Below are 25,288 nucleotides of genomic sequence, written 5' to 3'. Positions count from 1 at the left end.
ATTTTCCTTGGCTCTACCCTGAAGCATCTATAACACCTATTTACTATCTTTTTCGCCAATAATCTTCCACGAAGAGGCCAAAATTGCTGTCTTACTATTGCTAACAACCCTTGCGGACCGACATGCAAATGCTCCCTATGTAATTGTTCCACTATCATCTCTGTAACTTTGCATTTGTATGGCAACAACATAGGATGCTTTGCCTCATACAGCAATGCGCTATTTTCCAACCGGCCTCCTACTCTTAAAATTCCCGAACTGTCCAGTATAGGACATAATGTGCGAATATGAGATGCTTCATGTACCTTACCTTTTGCCAGCATCTTCTCCAATTCGGCCGAAAAATATTCCTGTTGAACATCCCGTATTATTAGCCTGAGTGCTTCCTTTCTGTAATGTACAATAGACTTATGACCATTTTTCTTCGCAATATTAACAAATTTCAAGACCATCGCCACTACGTTTTGCAGCACAGAAAACTTGTTTCTGTGATTAATGGTCTTCCACCAAACAATTCCTTCTTGAATAACGAGAATCTTCGCCGCTTTCTTAACATCAGGTACGTCCACAATCTGCTCAAACGTTGTCTCTTTCTCAACCAATTCCTTCAAAAAAACCGGACCTTCAAACCATAGTTCATTTTCCACGATCTGTCGTCCCAACAGCCCTCGAGATAACAAGTCCGCAGGATTTTCTTGAGACTTTACATGCCTCCATTGTGACAATTCTGTCATAGACTGTATAAAAGACACCCTATTTGATACAAATATTTGCAATACTGCCGGATCCAATCTTAGCCAGTTCAAAACAATTGTCGAATCTGTGTAATAATAAACATCAGCAGATCCCACCATTACCTTTAAACTTTCCAGCACCGCCTTCATGAGCTCAACTAATAACACACCAGCACACAATTCCAAACGTGGCAGTGTTATCACCTTTATTGGTGCTACCCTTGACTTCGATGTCGCCAACTTACTACTTACATTGCCCTCGCTATCAATAGTTCGGACGTAGATAGCTGCACCATACGCTTTCATTGACGCATCGCTAAACCCGCATAGTTGAATTTTCATTGGTTTCACACAACATACATGCCTCGGCACCCTTACTTCATTAAGACATATCAAATTCTCCTTTATCCTTACCCATCTTGCACATACATCGTTATCAATCACATCATCCCAATCGACTTTCAATTTCCACAAATCCTGCAGCAGTATTTTTGTCAACACCACAACAGGACCAATCAGCCCCAATGGATCAAACAATCTTGAAATTTCACCCAAAATCGTCCTTTTCGTTACAGTTGTCATTTCTTCACGGTGATAGTTGAAGCTAAATACATCTCTTGATGGGCTCCAACTTATACCTAAAGCCTTTACACAATTAACCAGGCCCGATTCAAGTTTAAATGTTTTTTCCACATCCTTTTCATCGACACTTTCCAATATTAGCTCGTGATTTGCGCACCACTTCCTCAAAGGCATTCCATACCGTTGTAAAATGAGTGCAATGTTGTCTCGAAATGCCTTAACAGACTCAAGACAGTCTCCTCCTGTCATCAAGTCGTCTACATAAAAATCACATCCAATTGCTTCAGACTCCATCGGATATTCATCCTTATTCCACTTGGCAATTGTCTCCAAACATTTTACTGCCAAATATGGAGCTGCCGCAGTGCCATACGTAACCGTCTTGAGGACATATGTTCCAATAGGCTCGTTATCGTTCCAACGCCAAAATATCCGCTGAAACTTTGTATCACAGCCTTCTACCCAAATCTGTCGATACATTTTCTCAATATCAGCAGAGAACACATACCTATGCCTCCTAAATCTGAGCAAAATATTAAATAAATTCTCCTGCACCTTCGGACCTGTGTATAATACGTCATTCAGCGACACATTTGAAGTGGTTTTGCACGACGCATCAAATACCACTCTCAACTTTGTAGTCGAACTTTCCGGGCGTAATACACAATGATGTGGCAAATAATATCCATCCTCCAATCTGGGCACCTCTGTCAACTTTTTCATATGTCCCATGTCTAGATATGTCCGAAGAAACTCGTGGTACTGCGCTTTCAACGATTCTTGTTTCTCAAGCTTTCTCTCGAGAGCAAAAAATCGTCGCCTTGCAATTCCCGCCGAGCTTCCTAATTCACTACATCCCTTTTTCAATGGCAACTTCACTTGAAATTTTCCATCCGCTGCCAATTTAACGCTGTTGTCAAAAATTTCCTCACACTCCTTCTCGTCCACTGTTAACCTCCTCATTTGTGGAACCTCTTCTATCTCCCAAAACCTCCTCAGCACTTCATCACCTTTGTGAATCGTTGCCACAATTTTAGGGCTTGAATCTGAATGGTCCATTATTGCAGGGCCACTTACTACCCATCCTAACAAAGTTTCCTGCACTCTTATCCCACGCTTTTCACTGCGCAATTGACCACTTGCCAAAACATCAAAAAATATTTCCGCCCCTACTAACATATCAACACCCCTTGGAACATTATACTGGGGATCTGCCAGTAACACTTTCTGCGAAAATCTCTCCGTCCTAACCCTCGACTCCGGAACATTTGATAAAATATTCTTTATTACTAACGCATCCACACTAGCGCTATAATCTGACGTTCGCGATCGAAGATTGACTCCTACCTTTTCATCAATCACGGATTTATGACTCGCCAACCCTTCTATTTCCTTTCTGGTGCTTTCACCAGATAACTTCAATTTGTTCCTAAATTCTTTGGTCATAAGACACACTTGTGACCCACTATCCAGCAGGATACGACAGTCTATCCACTGTCCATCTCCATTCTTCACCTGAACAACCGCCGTGGCCAATAATACACATGTATCATCTTTAACAATCTTGTCACTTACCACTGCGCTTTTCTGTCCAGTCTTCGCCCTATGAAGAAGTGAATGATGCTCACCGTTGCAACTTTTGCAATTGAACTTGGTGGTACATAACCTTTTGGTATGACCACTGCCCAAACATCTGGAACAAGCACCACTATCCATTACCCTGTCCCATCTCTCCTTGATTTCAAGGTTCCTAAATCTCGAGCATCTGTAGAGTGGATGCCACGTCAGACAACCAAGAACACATTTGTGTCCTTTAGTCGTCTGCTCCTTAGCATTCGGTATCTCTTCCCCTTGGAAATCACCCTTCCTCTGGGCACCATCCGATACCTTTATTCCCGAAGGATTTACCAACCCTTCTTCATTCCTTTGAATGAATTGTTGGCTTGCCTCCAAGGAATACTGCATCTGATTCAAAAATTCCATGAGACTATCCACTTTTGGAATCTCACGGGATTTTCCTAAGTGCTGCTCAAACTGGATCCTCAAATTCTCATCCAGTTTTCTCTGCAACACATAACACAAGAAAGCTTGATACATCTCTTGTGCATCAAGCTTTAGTGCGTTTAAACCCTGTAAACTTTCGTTTACAACCTCTACAAATCTCCTCACACTTTGTGAGTTAAAAAATACGCCAGGAGCATCCAATATGGACTTAAAATAGAGTGATGTCGTCGCTCTATTATTTGAGTAGTGTTCACTCAACAAATTCCATGCCGTCTCAAAATTCTCATCCCTAACCGGCAATTTCGCAATTTTCCGCGCCGCTTCTCCCTTTATCTTCGACTTCAATACACACATCTTCTGTGTATTGGAGATCGGTTGCTCCATCACCAATTGTTCGAACAACTCCCTAAACGTCTCCCACTCTACAAACTTTCCGGTAAATACAGGAATTTCTATAGAGGGCAACGTAAATGGAAGAGTTGTAGCCTTATTCTCTATTCCAGGAATGTCCGAGTAGGAATCCCTCAAGCCATAGAAAACTTCCGTCAAGTCATCGTCCGGAAACTCTTCCATGTATTGCAAAAATACAGTCTCAGCTAGCCTGTACTTCTCCTTCACCACATCAGCAGAAACCCTTTTACTTTTCAACCCCTCAATCTTGGCCTCTAGCTCGTCCAAGACATATTGGAATTTCCGAATAAGACCAGTGCTCTTCCTTACATCAGCAGGCCGTCCTAGTCGCATTTGGCTGATATGCCCAAATATATCATCCCGCCTTTCCTGGGTCTGTCTAGCACCCACGCCAAATGTGGGCAAGGAGAACGCTCCAGCACCATCTGAGTCTTTCCTGGGTTCCATCATTCGAGTTTGCTCAGATGTGGGACTCAGGGACGCATCTTCTCCAACTTCCACCCCCTTCTGGCCCTTAGAATTGGATGGTTTACCGTCTCCTACCGCTTTCGGAGCGTTTGTCGCAAGCCTATTATCGATTCCCATGCCATCTCTGACCTGATAATATAAAACCTCAAATTTCTTCATCGAATCCCGCACTCCGTCTACGAAATTTCCTGTGAAGTATGCGTCATTTTGCATCGTATGCGACGGCGGCCTGATTTCGTCATCAGTGTTCTCAAACTCTTCGACTAACTGTTTGAAACACGCCCACATCGCCACCAACTCCGATTCTCTTATACCTGCACCCGCCTGACTCAATTTCGTGTACAAGCCAGCAATATTTTGCCCTACAACACCCTGTCGCTCTATTCTGGCGCTAACACTCATCTTATGTTTTCTTCTTTTTCTTTTGAATATTTCTCTTTGAAATATTTTTTTTATTATTATCACTCTTGCTTTTTTTTTTACTAAGTACCAACACAAAAAAAAAATTTTCACGCTCCAAAACAAAACACTAAGATTTTTTTTTTTTTTTTTTTTTTTTTTTATTTAAAAGCACTTTCTTTTTTTTCCGCGCGTTCGTAAAACTTGGGGTCACCAAATGTTTAGCCGAGAAATTAGAGAAACGACCGTGTTGATTGGTGTCTTGAACAGAACTACCCTTTATTTCTTACAAAAACTATCTTAACACCTAATACATACTTAAACTTCTGTAAACTGTACAATCTTAAATATCTAAGGACAACAAATACAACACACATTGATCCTATTTCCATCCACAGGATATTTACATAGTGAACTAGCTACCTGCCTTAGTTGAAACACATGTACTCTTAATGATTAGAAAATCACTTACTGATAAACGATACACTTAATGATAAACAATACAAATGCTTACTTCTACATAAGTGTTCCAACATGTGCTCATTTTATGATCTAAGGTTTTATCATAGAAATTCCCTATCTCTGGGTATATATACTATGCACACATGTCTGTTATTTGTTGGCCTATCCTCAACCAAACATACTGAACTGTACAGTGCCTTTCAAGCTCTATAAAATGTTTTTTGTTCTATGTTGTGGTGTTATTCGACTTACAAACTTATTTTTTTTTTTGCCGTGACTGACCCCGTATTTTGTAACTGGCGAAGATATGTTACAATACATGTAAATACTCGTCCAAAGAAATAAAGGCGATCAGATAAGTTCACAAGCTTCAAAAGAATTTACCGTCGGCCAGTATTTTCTATTGTTGTCCTAATTTTAAAGATTCGAGCCAAAGATTAGCAAATTTAATTCAAAGATGATAAATTTTCCTACTTTTTAAGGAAAGATTCCCTTTGGTGAAAAATATTTTCGTCATATTAAGAAATTTTTATTTTAAATGGGAGGTTAATAAATTCTTTACTTTGCGTCTTGGTATTAAAAAATCTAAAATGGTGGTCAAAATATCGTTGAGAATTAGGAAATTGACCTTGGGTTAAGACAATAGTGAATCGTAGTTAAAGACGCAAAACACCCAAATAGGATCGTCTTTAAATATTGGGTTGCTCAAAAAGTAATTGCGGATTTTTCATATAGTCGGCGTTGACAAATTTTTTCACAGCTTGTGACTCTGTAATTGCATTCTTTCTTCTGTCAGTTATCAGCTGTTACTTTTAGCGTGCTTTAGAAAAAAAGTGTAAAAAAGTATATTTGATTAAAGTTCATTTTAAGTTTTATTAAAAATGCATTTACTTTCTTTTAAAAAATCCGCAATTACTTTTTGGGCAACCCAATATTTAATTTTTATACCCACCACCATAGGATGGGGTATACTAATTTAGTCATTCCGTTTGTTACACCTCGAAATATTCATCTAAGACTCCATAAAGTATATATATGCTTGATCGTCTCGACGTTCTAAGTCGATCTAGCCATGTCTGTCGAAATCGCGATAGAGGTCAAATGCGAAAAGCTAGCCGCTTGAAATTTTGCACATACACTTAATATTGATGTAGGTCGTTGGGGATTGCAAATGGGATCGGTTCAGGTTTAGATATAGCTCCCATATAAACAGATCTCCCGATTTGACTTTTTGAGCCCTTACCAGCAGCAATTTTTGTCCGATTGGCTGATATATTGCAAATAGTGTTCCGTTAATACTTTCAACAACTGTACCAAGTACGGATCGAATCGGTCTATAACCTGATATTGCTCCAATAAAAAAACCGATCTCGCGATTTGACTTCTTTAGCCCCTGAAAGCCGCAATTTGATTTGGCTAAAATTTTGCACGTGGTGTTTCTTTATGACTTCCAACAACTGTGCTAAGTGCGGTCCAAATCGGGCTTAACCTGATATAGCTCGCGTATAAACCGATCTACCGATTTGACTTCTAGAACCCCTGTAATCCGCAATTTTTGTCCGATTTGGCTAAAAATTATCATGCGGTGCTGTGTTTCGACTTCCAATAACTGTGCTAAATGCCGTCCAAATCAGTTTATAACTCATATTTCTCCCATGTAAACTGGTCTCTCGATCTTCCTTGTTCGGTTCCTAGAAGCTTTAATTTTGGTGGTTTGATTATACCCTCCAACTATATTTATTTTGTATACATTTTTAGCCGAATCCATGGTGGTGGTGGTGGTATATACCCTCCACCGCGGATCGCATTTGTCGAGTTCTTTCCCGGTATCTCTTTTTGGGTAAACAAAGGACGAAAGAAAAGAATTGCTTTGCTAATTGAATTGAATGTTAGAGACCACAGTTGAAGTATATGTGTAAAATTTCGCCAAATCGAATAAAAATTGAGCCTTGAAATAAAATAGGGAGATCGGTTTATAGGGAGCTGTATCAGGTTAAAGACCGATTCAGACCATATTTGACACGTATGTTGGAGGTCACGGAAGAAGCCGTTGTACAAAATTTTAGCGAAATCGGATAACAAATAGGCCTTCTTGAGGCTCCAGAAGTCAAGATCCCAGATCGGTTTATATGGCAGCTATATCAGGTTATGAACCGATTTTAACCATTTATGGCACAGTTTTTGGAAATCAAAACAAAACAACTCAGGCAAAATTTCAGGAAAATCGGTTAGGAATTGCGCCCTCTAGTGGGTAAAGAAGTCCAGATTCAAGATCGGTTTATATGGAAGCTATATCAGGTCTTGGACCGATTTAAACCATACTAGGCACATATCAAAACATGGACCGATATGGTCCATTTACAATTCCAACCGACCTAACTTATAAGAAGTAATTGTGCAAAATTTCAAACGGATAGCTTTACTCCTTCGAAAGTTAGCGTGCTTTCGACAGACAGACGGGCGGACAGACGGACGGACTGACGGATGGACGGACGGATGGACGGACGGATGGACGGACGGATGGACGGACGGATAGACGGACGGATGGACGGAAAAATTAAGTTTTCAATAGATAATAATTGGACTGTCATCTATGAAGTAAAATAATAAATAATCAGCGATCAAAATGAAACGGATGGGCATGTTCGTCAGTGAATAGGAAATTAATTTTGATTTAATTTATTGGTTGCCCAAAAAGTAATTGCGGATTTTTTAAAAGAAAGTAAATGCATTTTTAATAAAACTTAGAATGAACTGTAATCAAATATATAATTGCCATTTTGTTCGATAACCTTATGCCATCTTCCTTGCAAATTTATTATTCCACGCTCATAGAACTTCTGGCCTTTATCTGCAAAAAACTGAATCAAGTGCGATTTTATAGCCTCATCATTGCCGAAAGTTTAACCATTTAAGGAGTTCTGCAAAGATCGAATTAAATGGTAGTCTGATGGTGCAACGTCAGGGCTATATGATGGATGCATCAAAAGTTCCCAGACAAGCTCACTCAGTTTTTGGCGAGTGACCAAAGATGTGTGCGGTCTAGCGTTGTCCTGGTGGAATATGACACCTTTACGATTGACCAATTCTGGTCGCTTCTCCTTGATGTCTGTATTCAATTTGTCCAATTGTTGACAGTAAACATCCGAATTAATCGTTTGGTTCCTTGGAAGCAGCTCAAAATATACCACACCCTTCCAATCCCACCAAACAGACAGCATAACCTTCTTTTGGTGGATATCAGCCTTTGAAGTGGTTTGAGCTGGTTCACCATGCTTGGACCATGATCGTTTTCGACTAACGCTGTTGTAAACAATCCATTTTTCATCTCCAGTTATGATTCGTTTTAAAAACGGATCGAATTCATTGCGTTAAGGTGCATATAACAAGCGTTGATTCGGTTTGTTAAATGAATTTCTTTCAATACATGTGGTACCCAAATATCTAGCTTTTTCACCAGTCCAAGACTTTTTATGTGATAATGAACGGTTGATTTTGGTACATTTAACTTCTCTCCTATCTCACGCTCAGTTACATGACGATCCAATTCGATTAATGCTTTGATTTGGTTATCATCAACTTCATTTGAAATATGAAAAATCCGAAATTACTTTTTGGGCAACCCAATAATTTAATTTTTTGGCTTCCAAGTTCCAGCTGGTCGAACACGATTTTACTTGATTAAATTTACATTTGGCCTAGATAGACGCACAAACTTTAGTGAGAATGTATATTGCTAATAATAAGTCAATGGATTCTGCTAAAAATTTCTATAAATTTGCTAATGAACATTTCATTAAGGAACAGAGGTAAACTTCTCACATATCAATGAATGCTGTCCGATTTACGTTTAAGCTCAATGTCTATCTCTCTTCCTTTTAAGATTTTTTTTTTAAGTTAAAAAACTTATTTTTTAAAGTAAAAATAAAAATAGTGTCAAAATATAACTTTTAACCTTTTTTTTACATTATACCCTCCACCATAGGATGGTGGTATACTAATTTCGTCATTCCGTTTGCAATACACCAAAATATTGATCGATTTAGTCACGTCCGTTTGTCGAAGGACTTACTAACTATCGAAGAAGTAAAGATAAGACTTGAAATACTTCATAAAAGTATAGGTCGGTTGAAACTGTAAATGGGCCATATCGGTTCCTGTTTCGATATAGCACCCATTTATACCGATCTCGTATCTTGGCTTCTTTAGCCTCTAGAGGGCGAAAATCTTATCCCATTTGGCTTAAATTACGCATGAAGTGTTCTGTTTTGACTTCCAATTACTGTGGCATGAATGGCTAAAATTTGTTCATATCCTGATGTAGCTGTCATATAAACAGATCTCTGATCTTGAATTTTTAAGCCTCTAGGGGGCGCGGGTCTTATCCGATTTGGATGAAACTTCGCATGACGTGTTTGCTCTGACTTACAAAAACTATGCCAAGAATGGTGCAAATAGGTACAAAACCTCATATAGCTGCCATATAAACCAAACTCGGATCTTGATTTCATAAGCCTCTAGAGAGCGCAATTCTTCGGGGAAAAATTGCTGCTTCTAGGGGCTGAAGAAGTCAAATCGGGAGATTGGTTTATACGGATACTTTATTAGATTATTTACCGATGTGGACCGTACATGCCACGGTTGTTGAAAGCCATAAGAAAATATTTCGTGCAAAATTTCAGACGGGCGGACATTACTAGATCGACTTAGAATGTCATGGCGATCATGAATATATATACTTTATGGGGTCGCAGATATATATTTCGAAGTATTACAAACGGAATGACTAGTTTAGTATACCCTCATACCTTGGTGGTGGGAACAAAAACTGATCTCTAGTTTTTTGCAATCAACTTGGACCTAGATACATTGTAACTTTTTGTCCGCATTTGAAATAACCAACCCACCATTGCGACGTACGTATGATTATCTTTCTTTTTGTTGGGAACGCTCTTACCGTCCCATAGCCACTTAAGTGTGTTCTTATTCAATGTCACCTTCTTTAAATTCTTCTTGATTAAACTTTTTTTCTTATTTACTTATTCATTTTCATAAATTTTCTCCTCTTCTCCTTTTTCTTTTAGGTTTCACGGCAGCCTTGCGAGATGTACGTGTGCAAATACCACACGCTGTGCGACGGGGCGATCGGGCCATACTGAAATGTCTCTACGATTTGGAAGGCGATAGCCTGTACTCTGTCAAATGGTACAAAGGAAGGAGGGAATTTTATAGTTTTACACCCAAAGATTCGCCCGCAATGAAAGTTTTTCAATTTTCTGGTGTTGGTGTTCGAGTTGATGTAAGTACCCAAAAAGCCCGCACGGTCAACATCAGCGGTTAAAAGGCTGATGCTAGGCCGCTGAACACCGAAAGAAAAAGAAACAAAACGAAAAGAAAAGAAAAATTATAATCAATAGCTGGAAAACCACACGAAACACCAGCGTACGCTCTATGGGCCCAAAATTGCGTTTAAATCTTAAGAGCCTAAACTTTCCACATAAAAGTCAAGAAAAAGTTTTGTTATGCGTTTAAGGTTTCGTAGAAAGGAATGTGGAATGCGGCAAAATTTGTTAGTACATTTTCCTGGGCTGCCCTCAGCTTCGGAACAAAGTGTTCAGGACATTTAGCACCCTTTAAAATTTCATTGTGTTTTGGTGTCAGTGCAAAAAAAAAATTCGACACACAAATGAGTATAGAGTGGTTGAAAGTAAAATTTCCATATTCCATGGTCATAGCCACAGAATGTTGAATTTTTGTCATTTCTGTCACTTGAATTGAATGAAACGAAATGGTCGACAATTGTGTTTCGTTGGGAACGTTAGGGTTGGTTTTATTTTTCTGGCAAACTTCAGTGCAAATGGAGCTTTAAGTTATTTGACTCTATGTCTGTTGGCCTTTAATTTGGTGTCCTTTTTTTGTTTGTTTTGAGTGCCACTTGAAATATCCCTTTTCATGGTTGTGTAAAGAGTGGGGCTGAGAGAAAGCAATTTCGACATGTTTTTTATTGCTTTCAATTTGATTGTAAGGAGTTTCTACCAACAATGCCATAATAATTGATAACTTTTTATTACTATGAATATAAATGAAATGTTGTCGGGAAGTTTTTTAAGTATGTCTGGTTTGGATAAGAAAAAAATATTTAATCGTTTGGAAGGGACTAAGAGAGGTTTATTTTTCATTTCATTATACAATTAATTTTTCATAACTTATAATGCAACACTGAGCAGAATTCTCTGTATATAGCTCACAATAAATCAAATTACTGAAGTCACATTGAAAATGTTTGCTGGCATTGGGATAAATTAAATACTTACTTCACTTATGCTTTGTTAAATGCTTTTTATACCCTCCACCATAAGATGGGGGGTATACTAATTTCGTCATTCTGTTTGTAACTACTCGAAATATTCGTCTGAGACCCCATAAAGTATATATATTCTTGATCGTCGCGACATTTTATATCGATCTAGCCATGTCCGTCCGTCTGTCCGTCCGTCCGTCCGTCCGTCTGTCCGTCCGTCCGTCCGTCTGTCTGTCGAAAGCACGCCAACTTCCGAAGGAGTAAAGCTAGCCGCTTGAAATTTTGCACAAATACTTCTTATTAGTGTAGGTCGGTTGGTATTGTAAATGGGCCATATCGGTCCATGTTTTGATATAGCTGCCATATAAACCGATCTTGGGTCTTGACTTCTTGAGCCTCTAGAGTGCGCAATTCTTATCCGATTGGTCCATATCGGTCCATAACCTGATATAGCTGCCATATAAACCGATCTTGGGTCTTGACTTCTTGAGCCTCTAGAGTGCGCAATTCTTATCCGATTGGGATGAAATTTCGCACGACGTGTTTTGTTATGATACCCAACAACTGTGCCAAGTATGGTTTAAATCGGTCCATAACCTGATATAGCTGCCATATAAACCGATCTTGGGTCTTGACTTCTTGAGCCTCTAGAGTGCGCAATTCTTATCCGATTGGAATGAAATTTTGCACGACGTGTTTTGCTATTATATCCAACAACTGTGCCAAGTATGGTTCAAATCGGTTAATAACCTGATATAGCTGCCATATAAACCGATCTGGGGTCTTGACTTCTTGAGCCTCTAGAGTGCGCAATTCTTATCCGATTGGAATGAAATTTTGCACGACGTGTTTTGTTATGATATCCAACAACTGTGCCAAGTATGGTTCAAATCGGTTCATAACCTTATATAGCTGTCATATAAACCAATCTTGGGTCTTGACTTCTTGAGCCTCTAAAGGTCGCAATTATTATCCGATTTGTCAGAAATTTTGTACGACGGATTCTCTCATGACCATTAACATACGTGTTTATTATGGTCTGAATCGGTATATAGCCCGATACAGCTCCCATATAAATCGATCTCTCTATTTTACTTCTTGAGCCCACACAGGGCGCAATTCTTATTCGAATTGGATGACATTTTACACAGGTCTCCAACATATAATTTAATTGATGTCGCTCGGACCATATCTTGATATCGCTCTAATAGCAGAGCAAATCTTTTCTTATATCCTTTTTTTGCCTAAGAAGAAATGCCGGGAAAAGAACTCGACAAATGCGATCCATGGTGGAGGGTATATAAGATTCGGCCCGGCCGAACTTAGCACGCTTTTACTTGTTTCGTATATTTTCTTGAGTCAGCCTTATACCCAAAATCACAAACAAAGCTTATACAAAAGTATTCCAACCCAATGTGCTTTTTATACAACGATTTTGCATTTATTCTTACAAGAATTTCATAAATTTTAAAGTTGCACGAGCTTAAATATAAATACAATTATGACAGCCTTTGCAAAAATCAATTTTATGTGAAATATTTTTGCTTTTTTATTCAAAACAAGATGAAAAATATTCCCAGTCGTTTCTACTAAAAATATTGTTCGATACTCCAACACCAATACCATTGGTGTTGTAGCATACGAAATGTTTATATGTGTCCGACAATAAGTGTAGAACTTGTCCTTCTCTCTTCCCCTTTTTATACCGTACACCACTACTGTATTACAGGGTATGTTAACTTCGTACATTTGTTTGTAACACCAAGAAGAAAGAGAGATAGACCCATTGATAAGTATACCGATCGACTCAGAATAACTTTCTGATTCGATTTAGCTATATCCGTCTATTTGTCTGGCTGTCCGTCTGTTTGTCCGACTGACCATGGTAATTTGTGTACAAACTACAGATCGCAGTTTTCATCCGATCGTCTTCAACTTTTGCTGAGGGCAGCCTTAAAATTATTTTTCTTAAGGACAAAATTGTAATGAATTTCTAAGTATAAATAAAATTTAACCATTTTTTTCAAAAAAAAAAAAAAAAAACAAGTAAAAGCGTGCTAAGTTCGGCCGGGCCGAATCTTATATACCCTCCACCATGGATCGCATTTGTCGAGTTCTTTTCCCGGCATATCTTCTTAGGCAAAAAAAGGATATAAGAAACGATTTGCTCTGCTATTAGAGCGATATCAAGACATGGTCCGGTTTGGACCAAAATTAAATTATGTGTTGGAGACCTGTGTAAAATGTCAGCCAATTCGAATAAGAATTGCGCCCTTTGTGGGCTCAAGATGTAAAATAGAGAGAATAGAAATTGAGCTCTCTAGAAGCTCAAGAAGTCAAGTCCTCAGATCTGTTTATATGACAGCTATATCAGGTTATAGACCGATTTAAACCATACTTGGCACAGTTGTTGGATATCATAACAAAATACTATGTGCAAAATTTCATTCCAATCGGATAAGAATTGCGCATTCTCAAGAAGTCAAGACCCCAAATCGGTTTATATGGCAGCTATATCAGGTTATGAACCGATTTGAACCATACTTGGCACAGTTGTTGGATATAATAACAAAACACGTCGTGCAAAATTTCATTCCAATCGGATAAGAATTGCGCACTCTAGAGGCTCAAGAAGTCAAGACCCAAGATCGGTTTATATGGCAGCTATATCAGGTTATGGACCGATTTGAATCATACTTAGCACAGTTGTTGGATATCATAACAAAACACGTAGCGCAAAATTTCATTCCAATCGGATAAGAATTGCGCACTCTAGAGGCTCAAGAAGTCAAGACCCGAGATCGGTTTATATGGCAGCTATATCAGGTTATGAACCGATTTGAACCTTATTTGACACAGTTGTTGGATATAACAACAAAACACGTCGTGCAAAATTTCATTCCAATCGGATAAGAATTGCGCACTCTAGAGGCTCAAGAAATCAAGACCCCAGATCGGTTTATATGGCAGCTATATCAGGTTATAGACCGATTTGAACCATACTTGGCACAGTTGTTGGATATCATAACAAAACACGTCGTGCAAAATTTCATTCCAATCGGATAAGAATTGCGCACTCTAGAGGCTCAAGAAGTCAAGATCCAAGATCGGTTTATATGGCAGCTATATCAGGTTATGTACCGATTTGAACCATACTTGGCACAGTTGTTGGATATAATAACGTTACACGTCGAGCAAAAATTTCATTCCAATCGGATAAGAATTGCGCATTCTAGAGGCTCAAGAAGTCAAGACCCCAAATCGGTTTATATGGCAGCTATATCAGGTTATGGACCGATTTGAACCATACTTGGCACAGTTGTTGGATATAATAACAAAACACGTTGTGCATAATTTCATTCCAATCGGATAAGAATTGTGCCCTATAGAGGGTCAAGAAGTCAAGACCCAAGATCGGTTTATATGGTAGCTATGTTAGGTTATGGACCGATTTGAACCATACTTGGCACAGCTGTTGGATATCATAACAAAACACGTCGTGCAAAATTTCTCAAGAAGTCAAGTCAAGCCGAGATCGGTTTATATGGCAGCTATATCAAAACATGAACCGATATGGCTTATTTACAATACCAACCGACCTACACTAATAAGAAGTATTTGTGCAAAATTTCAAGCGGCTAGCTTTACTCCTTCGGAAGTTAGCGTGCTTTCGACAGACAGACGGACGGACAGACGGACGGACAGACGCACGGACAGACGGACGGACAGACGGACGGACAGACGGACGGACAGACGGACGGACAGACGGACGGACAGACGGACGGACAGACGGACGGACAGACGGACGGACAGACGGACGGACAGACGGACGGACAGACGGACGGACATGGCTAGATCGACATAAAATGTCACGACGATCAAGAATATATATACTTCATGGGGTCTCAGATGAATATTTCGAGTAGTTACAAACAGAATGACGAAATTAGTATACCCCCCATCTTATGGTGGAGGGTATAAAAATTAATGATATTTTTCTAGAGGCAAAATTTCAGCGTAATATTCTTTTATGACAAAACTTCAGCACGGGCCGGACCCCACTTGAAATTATTTTTTTTAGACAAAATTTTTTCGAAAGCCAAAATTTTTATAAAAAGAAAATTATTAAACTTTTCTAAAGACTTCATTTTAATGAATTTTTTTAAGAACTAACTTTCAGCGAAAACTCTCTAGAGACAACCTATCCTCGATATTGTTTTTTGAAACCATCAATATCCTCGATTCCGTTGTGACGCGTGATTGACCGTTTGGCTGACTGACTGAACAACCAAGCTCAAACGGCTAAAGCTAGAGTCATGAAATTTGGCACGAATGCGGGTCTTGGAACGTAGCGCAATAAGACGAGGTTTTGTGATATACTTACGTTTAGGTACTAAAAAGCACGAAATTGTGACTTTTTACCCAGCGCGAACGAATTAAAGAGCATCTCGAAAAAATAAGATTTGGTGGGAAAAATTTTCCCAAAATAGTACCGGATGTGGGAAAAATGGTACGTTTAGTACCGCAATTGGTAAATTTCGGTACCTCGTATGTTAATTGAGCTAGAGTTTTGCATTTTGGAATTTTGGTTACACTATGGCAACCTTATTTGGGATGCCAAAAGAGTTTTTGGCCATTTAAAAACAAAAAAGTACCAAAAAGGGTACGAAATAGGTGAACGTTGCATTGGCAAATGGGTAGAGCTAGAACTTTTTTTAAACGATTGTTGTTGCGAAATAAAGGGCGTAGATAGAACCAATACGAAAAATAGTAATGGAAACGGAAGAAACGTACGTTTAGTACCGTATTTTGTACCATTTCACACTAGAGCTCTGAAATTTAACAAGTATATTCTACTATGAAATATTTGTTGTCTGACTATGAGATTTTAACCATTTTGGTACCAAAAAGTACGAAAGAAAGAAAATTTAAAAATTTGCTAAAAATTATCGATGTCCTGACAAATATACGATAAGTTGTACCAAATATGATATATCGAAATCGTACCAAGAATAAAAGTACTTAAGTGCTGTAGTTGGTACTATTTAGTACTTTGTTTATAGATTGAGATACAGATCTGAAATTTGGGGTACAGACACATCTTGGCAGTATGTACAGGACGACTTAAATATTTTGTTGATATTCGCACATTTTAGTACTAAAACGTATAAGATGGCACCTTCTTTACGGATTGAGCTACAACTCTGACATTTGGAACACAATTACATCTACGTACTATGTATTGAGCGACTAGAACATTTTTTTGATATCGTTCATTTTGATATTAAACCACACAAAGTGGTACCTTATTTACAGACTGAGCTACATATGTAAAATTAGGGATAAAGGTAAATCTTGGCAGTATATACCGGATGGCAAGAAGATTATTTCGAAATTTGTACATTTAGGTACTAAAACATAAACGCAGGGAAGCGACAGGACATATGCTAGTCTTATATTGTATATAAAAATCAATTTGTGTTTCTTTGTAGGTTTGTTTGTTTGTGTGTTCCTTATAGACTCAGAAACGGCTGAACCGATTTTCTTGAAATTTTCACAGATGGTGCATAATGACCCCGTGGTAAAAATAGGGTGGCGGACCCACCCCCTTACCCTAATTTTCAGAAACGCCAGATATCGGAGATGGGTGGTGGATTTAAGCGAAATTTTGTGTGCTCTCATATAGTACCTTAAAAATAAAAATTTGGTATCCAAATTTCGAATGGGGTACCTAGACGGGCTGCCCAACCCTAAATCCTACCAAACATATATTTAGACCAATCACGACAATATGGGACTCAAATGAAAGATATTTAGGATAAGAAAACGTATCTGATATCCAAATGTCGGACCAAGTGATAGGGGGACCACCCCAACCTCCAAAACACCCCTAAATCGGACATATTTACCGACCATGGCAATATGAGTCTCAAATAGAAGGTATTTGCGAGTAGAATACGAATTTGATACCGAAATGTGGGACCACTTTTCTGGGGGACCACCCCTTCCCCAAAACAACCCCCAAAGTGGACTTATTTACTGACCTTGGGAATATGGGGCTTAAATTAAAGGTATTTGAATGTAGAATAGGAATCTGATATCCAAATATGGGACCAAGTGTTTGGGGGCCGTCTCTCACCAAAAACATCCCCCAAAGGGGACAAATTTACGACCACAGCAATATGGGGCTCAAATGAAAGGTCTTTGGGAGTAAAGCACGAAACCGACATCAACATTCGGGAAAAGTGTATATGAGGCCATCCCACCTCCACAATCACCACCCAAGTAGTAAGTATTTTCTGACTATTGCAAAATGATTCTCAAATAAGAGGGGTTTTAAAGTGGAACACGAATCCGATATACATTTTCAAGGCCAACTCACTGAGTGGCCGCCCATCCCCCAAAACACCTCACAAGCCGGTCATGTTTGCCGACTATGGAAATATGGAGCTCAAGTTAAAGGTATGTGGGAGCAGACCACGTATCTGATATCAACATTAGGGGCCAACTGTCTAGCGGACGTCCCACCACCATAACAACCCCCAAATAGGACGTAGTTGCTCACCAAGACACAAAGGACTAATTTTCTGACTTTTGCAATAAGGAGTTTAAATTAGATTAGAAAACGAATTTGATATCCAATTTTGAGGCCAATGGCAATATGGGGTTCAAATAAATGACATTTTCTGCGCTTAGTATTAGTGTTTGGGAGGCCACCGTAGCGCAGAGGTTAGCATGTCCGCATATGACGCTGAACGCCTGGGTTTAAATCCTGGCGCGATCATCAGAAAAAATTTTCAGCCGTGGTTTTCCCCTCCTATGTACTATGTACTAGGAGGGTACTATGCCATGTAAAACTTCTCTCCAAAAGGTGTCGCATTGCGGCACGCCGTTCGGACTTGGCTATAAAAAGGAGGCCCCTTATCATTGAGCTTAAACTTGAATCGGACTGCACTCATTGATATGTGAGAAGTTTGCCCCTGTGCCTTAATGGAATTTTCATGGGCAAATTTTGTTTTTTTTTTTTGTGTTTGGGGGATCACCCCAATCACCAAAACACCCCTAAATCGGGCGTACTTACCGAACATGTGAATGTGCAGCTTAAATGAAAGGTATTGGGGGGTAGATCAAGAATTGATACCCATTTTCGGGGGTCTACCTACCCCTTTCCCAAAATACCCCACAAACAGCTCGAAATTTGATAGGGATTGTTTAATAACCAATCTGAAAACATCCCCCAAAGTCCATCAAAATTGGTTAAAAATTAGATATAGCTGCCACTTTGTACCTATAGTGCAGGTGTAGGGTATAACAAAGTCGGCACCGCCCGACTTTTGCCTTTCCTTACTGGTTATTTATTGTTATGTGACCCAAGCTTTACAGTTTTTAACTCTATTCAACATACAATTGCTGTAGTATAGCTAGCAAAAATAAATATGTAGAAAAAATTCTCTTAAAAAAACACCTAAAAAGCATTGTAGGACCGAAAGCAACAGCAAACAAAAATCCAACACGTTCACACACTAAAACTTTACGTTCGAGTGCATCCACAGTCGAACTTCTGCCAACATCAACAATGGAGATGGTTAAAGGTCTGTGTAAGATACATATAAACACCTAGCCATGCACACATTCTTTAACCCTATCGAAAACAAAATACAAATCCCTAGCAAACTGTATTCAAATGCATGCATAAATAACAACAAAAAGATACATGAGTAAAAAAAATATGAATGAAAACAAAATGCATTGAAATAATGTAAATATTTTCACACAAAACTAAATGCAAGTAGTGAAATGTTGTGAAGAATGGGAATGTCCTGCTCCTAGCAGAATATTCATAGTAGGGATTTTATAAACATTTCTCCCAATAACTTTCCAATCAGCATGGTACTGCAATGACTTTTTGATCTGGTTGAAAATGAAATAAGATATATATTAGAAATAAGAGAATGGGAAATTGACTTTAAGAAAATATGAAATTATCAGAATGCAATATTTGCCACAAAACTAAGCAATATAAAATTCCGTAAAATAGCAAAATATCTTATACAGTTTGGGAAAAATATGTGAAGAAAATTTCGATGTGATTGGGTTACAAATGCAATCAATTCCTTTACTACAAAAAAAAAAACCACAGACGCACAAACAGTACTGATAGGATACGCGGGAAGACAAAGATGAATTATCCGAATCAGAAAGAACTTCTGGGTCTAACCTACCTCACAGCCACATCAGTGGCGCAGGATAAAATTTTTTAATACCATCCACCATAGGATAGGGGATATACTAATTTCGTCATTCTGTTTGAAACTTATCGAAATATTCGTCTGAGAGGGCGCAATTCCTATCCGATTTGGCTGAAATTTTGCATAATGTATTTTATTCTTACTTTCAACAACTGTGTCAAATAAGGTTCAAATCGGTTCATAACTTGATATAGCTGCCATATATACCGATTTGGGATCTTGACTTCTTCAGCCTCTAGAGGTCGCAAATATTATCCGATTTAATTGAACGAAGTATTTTGTTATGATATCCAACATCTGTGCCGAGTATGGTTCAAATCGGTTTATAACTTGACATTGCTGTCATGTAAACCGATCTGGGGACTTGATTTCTTGAGCTTCTACAGGGCGCAATTCCTATCCGATTTGGCAGAGATTTTGCATGACGTATTTCATTATGACTGTCAACATGTGCCAAATAAGGTTCAAATCGGTTCGTAACCAGACATAGCTGCCATATACACTGATCTGCGATCTTGACTCTCGAGCCTCTAGAAATCGCAATTATTATCCGATTTACCTGAAATTTTGTACGACGGATCCTCTCATGACCATCAACATACGTGTTTATTATGGTCTGAATCGGTCTATAGCCTGATACAGCTCCCATATAAATCGATCTCTCTATTTTATTTCTTGAGCCCCCAAAGGAATTGGCTGACATTTAACACAGGTCTCCAACATATAATCTAATTGTGATCCCAACCGGACCATATCTTGATATCGCTCTCATAGCAAAGCAAATCTTTTCTTTTATCAATTTTTTTCCTAAGAAGAGATGTGGGGAAAAGAACTCGACAAATGCGATCCATGGTGGAGGGTATATAAGATTCGGCCAGGAAGAACTTGGCACGCTTTTACTTGTTATATATAAGATAGGGTCGGAAATGGATATTTCGATGTGGAATGGAACGGAATGACAAAATGAATATACCACCATCCTTCGGTGGTGGGTATAAAAATCGGTCGAAAATATTTATCTAAGCTTTTATCTTAATCTGATCCGATTTCAAGTCAAATCGGCCCAAAGAGTGAAAGTCATAAAAAGAGACATAGTGCAAGTGTTTAAGTGAATCTGTTTAGAAATATGCTGACAATGCCCCTTAAAGTAAGAATCTGGCGAAACTTATGTATGGGAGCTATATCTAAATCTGATCCGATTTCTGTGAAATTTAACGGCAATGTTTGGAGTTAAAATGGACACATTTTTGCTAAATTTAGTGAGAATCGGTTGACAAATCGGACGAACATATATATGGGAGCTATATTCAAATCTGAACCGATTTCGATCTAAATCCGAACATTTGGTGGTAGTCGCAGAAGAAAGCCTTATGTAAAATTTTGGGAAGATCGGTTGATAAATGCGATTGCAAAGGCTCTAGAAGTGAAAATCGGGCGATAAACATATACGGAAGGTATATCGAAATCTAAACAGATTTCTATGAAAATTACCAGTAATATCGAGAATCATAAGAGAAATCGACAAACGAAATTTCTTGAGAATCGGTTAACAAATTACGATGTCATTGCAATATTAGTCAAAATCGGTCGTACATAATATATGGGAGCTTTATCCAAATCTGAACTGATTTTTTCCAATTTCAATAGGCTTCGTCTCTAGGCCAAAAAAAAAATGCCCGTACCAAATTTGAAGACGATCGGATAAAAATTGCGACCTGTGCTTTGTACACATATTAACATGGACACTCGGACAGACAGATGAACTTATCGAATCAGAAAGTGATTCAGAGTCGATCGGTGTACTTATCAATGGGTATTACAACAAATTCACTAATTCATAATATTATATCCACCTTCCTTCGGTGGTGGGTATAAAAATGAATGTGTTGCGCTCTGTTTGTTTGTTTTTCATAATAGACTCAACAAGTAAAAAGGCGTTAAGTTCGGCCGGGCCGAACTTTGGATACCCACCACCTCGGGTATATATGTAAACCACCTTTCATCAAAATTCGGTGAAAATTTCATACCTTATGACCCATATCAGTTATATCAAAACATGTTCCGATTTGGACCAAATACTAATAAGTACAGTAGCTATATCTAAAAATTAACCGATCTGAACCATATACGACACGGATGTTGAAAAACCTAACATAAGTTACTATGTAAAATTTCAGTGAAATTGGATTATAAATGCGCTTTTTATGGGGCAAAGACTTTAAATCGAGAGATCGGTCTACATGGCAGCTATATTCAAATCTGGATCGATCTGGGCAAAATTGAAGAAGGACGTCGAAGAGCCTAACTAAACTCACTGTCTCAAATTTCAGCGACATCGGACAATAAATGCGTCTTTATGGCCCCAAAACCTAAAACCTAGATATCGGTCTATATGGCAGCTATATCTAAATTTGGACCGATCTGTGCGATATTGCAGATGTATGTCAAGGAGCTTAACTTAACTCACTGTCCCAAATTTCGGCGACATGGACAATAAATGAGCATTTTATGGGCCCAAAACCTTAAATCAAGAAATCGGTCTATATAGCAGCTATATCCAAATCTGAACCGATCTGGGCCAAATTGAAGAAAGATGTCGAGGGGCCTAACGCAACTCACTGTCCCAAATTTCAGCAAAATCGGGTAATAAATGTGGCTTTTATCGGCCTTAGACCATAAATCGGAGGATCGGTCTATATGGCAGCTATATCCAAATCTGAACCGATCTGGGTCAAATTGACAAAGGATGTCGAAGGGCCTAACACAACTCACTGTCCCGAATTTCAGTGGAATCGGATAAAAGATGTGGCTTTTATGGCCCTTAGACCCTAAATCGGAGGGTCGGTCTATATGGCAGCTATATCCAAATCTGAACCGATCTGAGCCAAATTGACGAAGGATGTCGAAGGGCCTAACAAAACTCACTGTCCCAAATTTCAGCAAAATCGGGTAATAAATGTGGCTTTTATCGGGCTTAGACCATAAATCGGAGGATCGGTCTATATGGCAGCTATATCCAAATCTGAACCGATCTGGGCCAAATTGACAAAGGATGTCGAAGGGCCTAACACAACTCACTGTCCCGAATTTCAGTGGAATCGGATAAAAGATGTGGATTTTATGGCCCTTAGACCCTAAATCGGAGGGTCGGTCTATATGGCAGCTATATCCAAATCTGGACCGATCTGAGCCAAATTGACGAAGGATGTCGAAGGGCCTAACAAAACTCACTGTCCCGAATTTCAGCAAAATCGGATAATAAATGTGGCTTTTAAGGGCCTAAGACCCTAAATCGGCGGATCGGTCTATATGGGGGCTATATGAAGATATAGTCCGATATAGCCCATCTTCGAACTTAACCTGCTTATGGACAAAAAAAGAATCTGTGCAAAATTGCAGCTCAATATCTCAATTTTTAAAGACTGTAGCGTGATTTCAACAGACAGACGGACAGACGGACAGACGGACAGACGGACAGACGGACGGACATGGCTAGATCGTCTTAGATTTTTACGCTGATCAAGAATATATATACTTTATAGGGTCGGAAATGGATATTTCGATGTGTTGCAAACGGAATGACAAAATGAATATACCCCCATCCTTCGGTGGTGGGTATAAAAACGGCTGAACCGATTATCATGAAATTTTCACAGGCGGTAGAGTTTAGCCCCCCGGTGAAAATAGGATACTATTTTGTAATATTCCCGAAGGGGCGAACCCTCCCCCTAAACTCATAAACGTTGGATCTCGGAGATGAGTGCATCGATTAAAGTGAAATTTTGTGTGCCAACTTATAGTAACCCAAAACTAGAAATTGGTACAAAACTATGGCGTCAAATAACCGTGGGGACGACCTACCTCAAAACCCACTCAAACACTTATGGATGTAGTGAAGCACACCTGGCCAGCTATAGGTAGAAGAAAGATACCCGAAAACATTTTTGATAATAAAATCGGCAACCCTATTCTGCTCAAAACTCCAATGAAAAATACGATTCAGTTGGTACCACAAAGTTTGTTAACAACTATTTAGAGTTATTTCTGTTTTTACTTTGTTTTGTTTTGTTACCATTTTTCAAAAGGTGGCGTCAAAATATTCGCCAAAGGATACGTCCAACTTGTGAATAGAATAAAAGGCAAAGCAACTACTGAAAAAGTTACAAACATGAAAAAAGAAATGATCCAAATAAAGCTGTGTTCCATTTTTTTAAGCAAAACAAATGGAATTTTCAACGGTATGCACCTGGTAATAAGCGGGGTGTAAGTACCATTGAATGAACATCCCAATTGCTCGCTACACCAAACGTGTAACAATTTTGGAAGGCGGAAAATAGAATTCCTGAGTTACACAGAGCACTAAATAGGGCATTGTAAGGAAGTAAGAGATTCTGTTATTTTAGGAAAAGGATTTTGTGGACTAAATGCAAATTAAGACTTTATTCTAAATAGGAAGCCCTTGTCATTCAGTTATTGATTTAATCTGTCATTCAGTTAATCTTGTCATTCTGTTATTGATTTAATCCTGTAAACCTACCACCAAAAGATTACCAGAGCGGCAAAACGTGCTTCCTGGAAGCTTTTCTGCAAACAGATCGGTAGCGATAATGACGCCGCCAAGATGAAAAAGTTTCTGTCAAAAACCCATGTGTAAACTGAATCGTTAGTAGACGACATGGAAGTGAGAGCAGAGACAACGAAGGATATCTTGGGACTTTGGATGAAAACCCATTTTCCACAGGACACGACGGGACTCACGGAGACACCGGAATATCGGAATAATGATGTTGAACCAAGGCTTATTATTGCAGAATTTTTGGTGAAGGAATTCTTGAGGAGCTTCAAACCATTTAAGCCAGTCGACTTGATTATTTCCGGCTACAGAAGGAGACTAACTATTTGGCGCCTCAACTGGCCAATATTTTCACTGCGTGGCTGGGACTTGCGTATACTCCGAAAGCCTGGCATGAGGCAAGGATGGGATTTACACACAAGCCCGACAAGGCAAGTTATGCGACACAAAAGGACTACAGCCTTACATCCTTTCTACTCAAAACCACAGAACTTATTGTAAATCTTATATACAAAACTCAATTTGTGTTTGTTTGTTTGTATGTTTGTGTGTTCCCTATAGACTCAGAAACGGCTTAACTGATTTTCATGAAATTTTCACAGATGGTGCACAATGACCCCGTGATGAAAATAGGGTACTACATTTTTTGATATCTGAAGGGGGGAGTCGGACCCTCCCCCTTACCCTAATTTTCAGAAACGCCAGTTCTCGGATGTGGGTGGTGCGATTAAAGCGAAATTTGTGTGCTCTCATATAGTACCCTAAAAATAAAAAATTGGTATCCAAATTTCGGATGGGGTACCTAGGGGGGTTGCCCCACCCTAAAACCTACGAAACATATATTTAGACCAATCACGACAATAGGGGACTCAAAAGAAAGCTATTTAAAACTAGAAAACGTATCTGATATCCAATTGTCGGACCAAGTGATAGGGGGACCACCCCAATCCCCAAAACACCCCTAAATGGGACATATTTACCGACCATGGCAATATGGGACTCAAATGAAAGGTATTTGCGAGTAGAATACGAATCTGATATCTAAATGTGGTACCACGTTTCTGGGGGTCAACCCTTTTCCCAAAACACCCCCCAAACACGACTT

At 38.9% G+C, this 25,288-nt stretch overlaps 1 pseudogene; it reads left to right on the top strand.

The window, feature by feature from the left end:
- The window catches only part of LOC106093007 (uncharacterized), a 300,110-nt pseudogene that overhangs the window by 104,917 nt on the left and 169,905 nt on the right, over positions 1 to 25,288 (top strand).

This window comes from Stomoxys calcitrans, chromosome 3, assembly GCF_963082655.1.
Source record: "Stomoxys calcitrans chromosome 3, idStoCalc2.1, whole genome shotgun sequence".
Taxonomy (NCBI): Eukaryota; Metazoa; Arthropoda; class Insecta; order Diptera; family Muscidae; genus Stomoxys; species Stomoxys calcitrans.
Note: the sequence above shows the minus strand (reverse complement) of the source record. Positions and strands in the feature narration are given on the sequence as shown.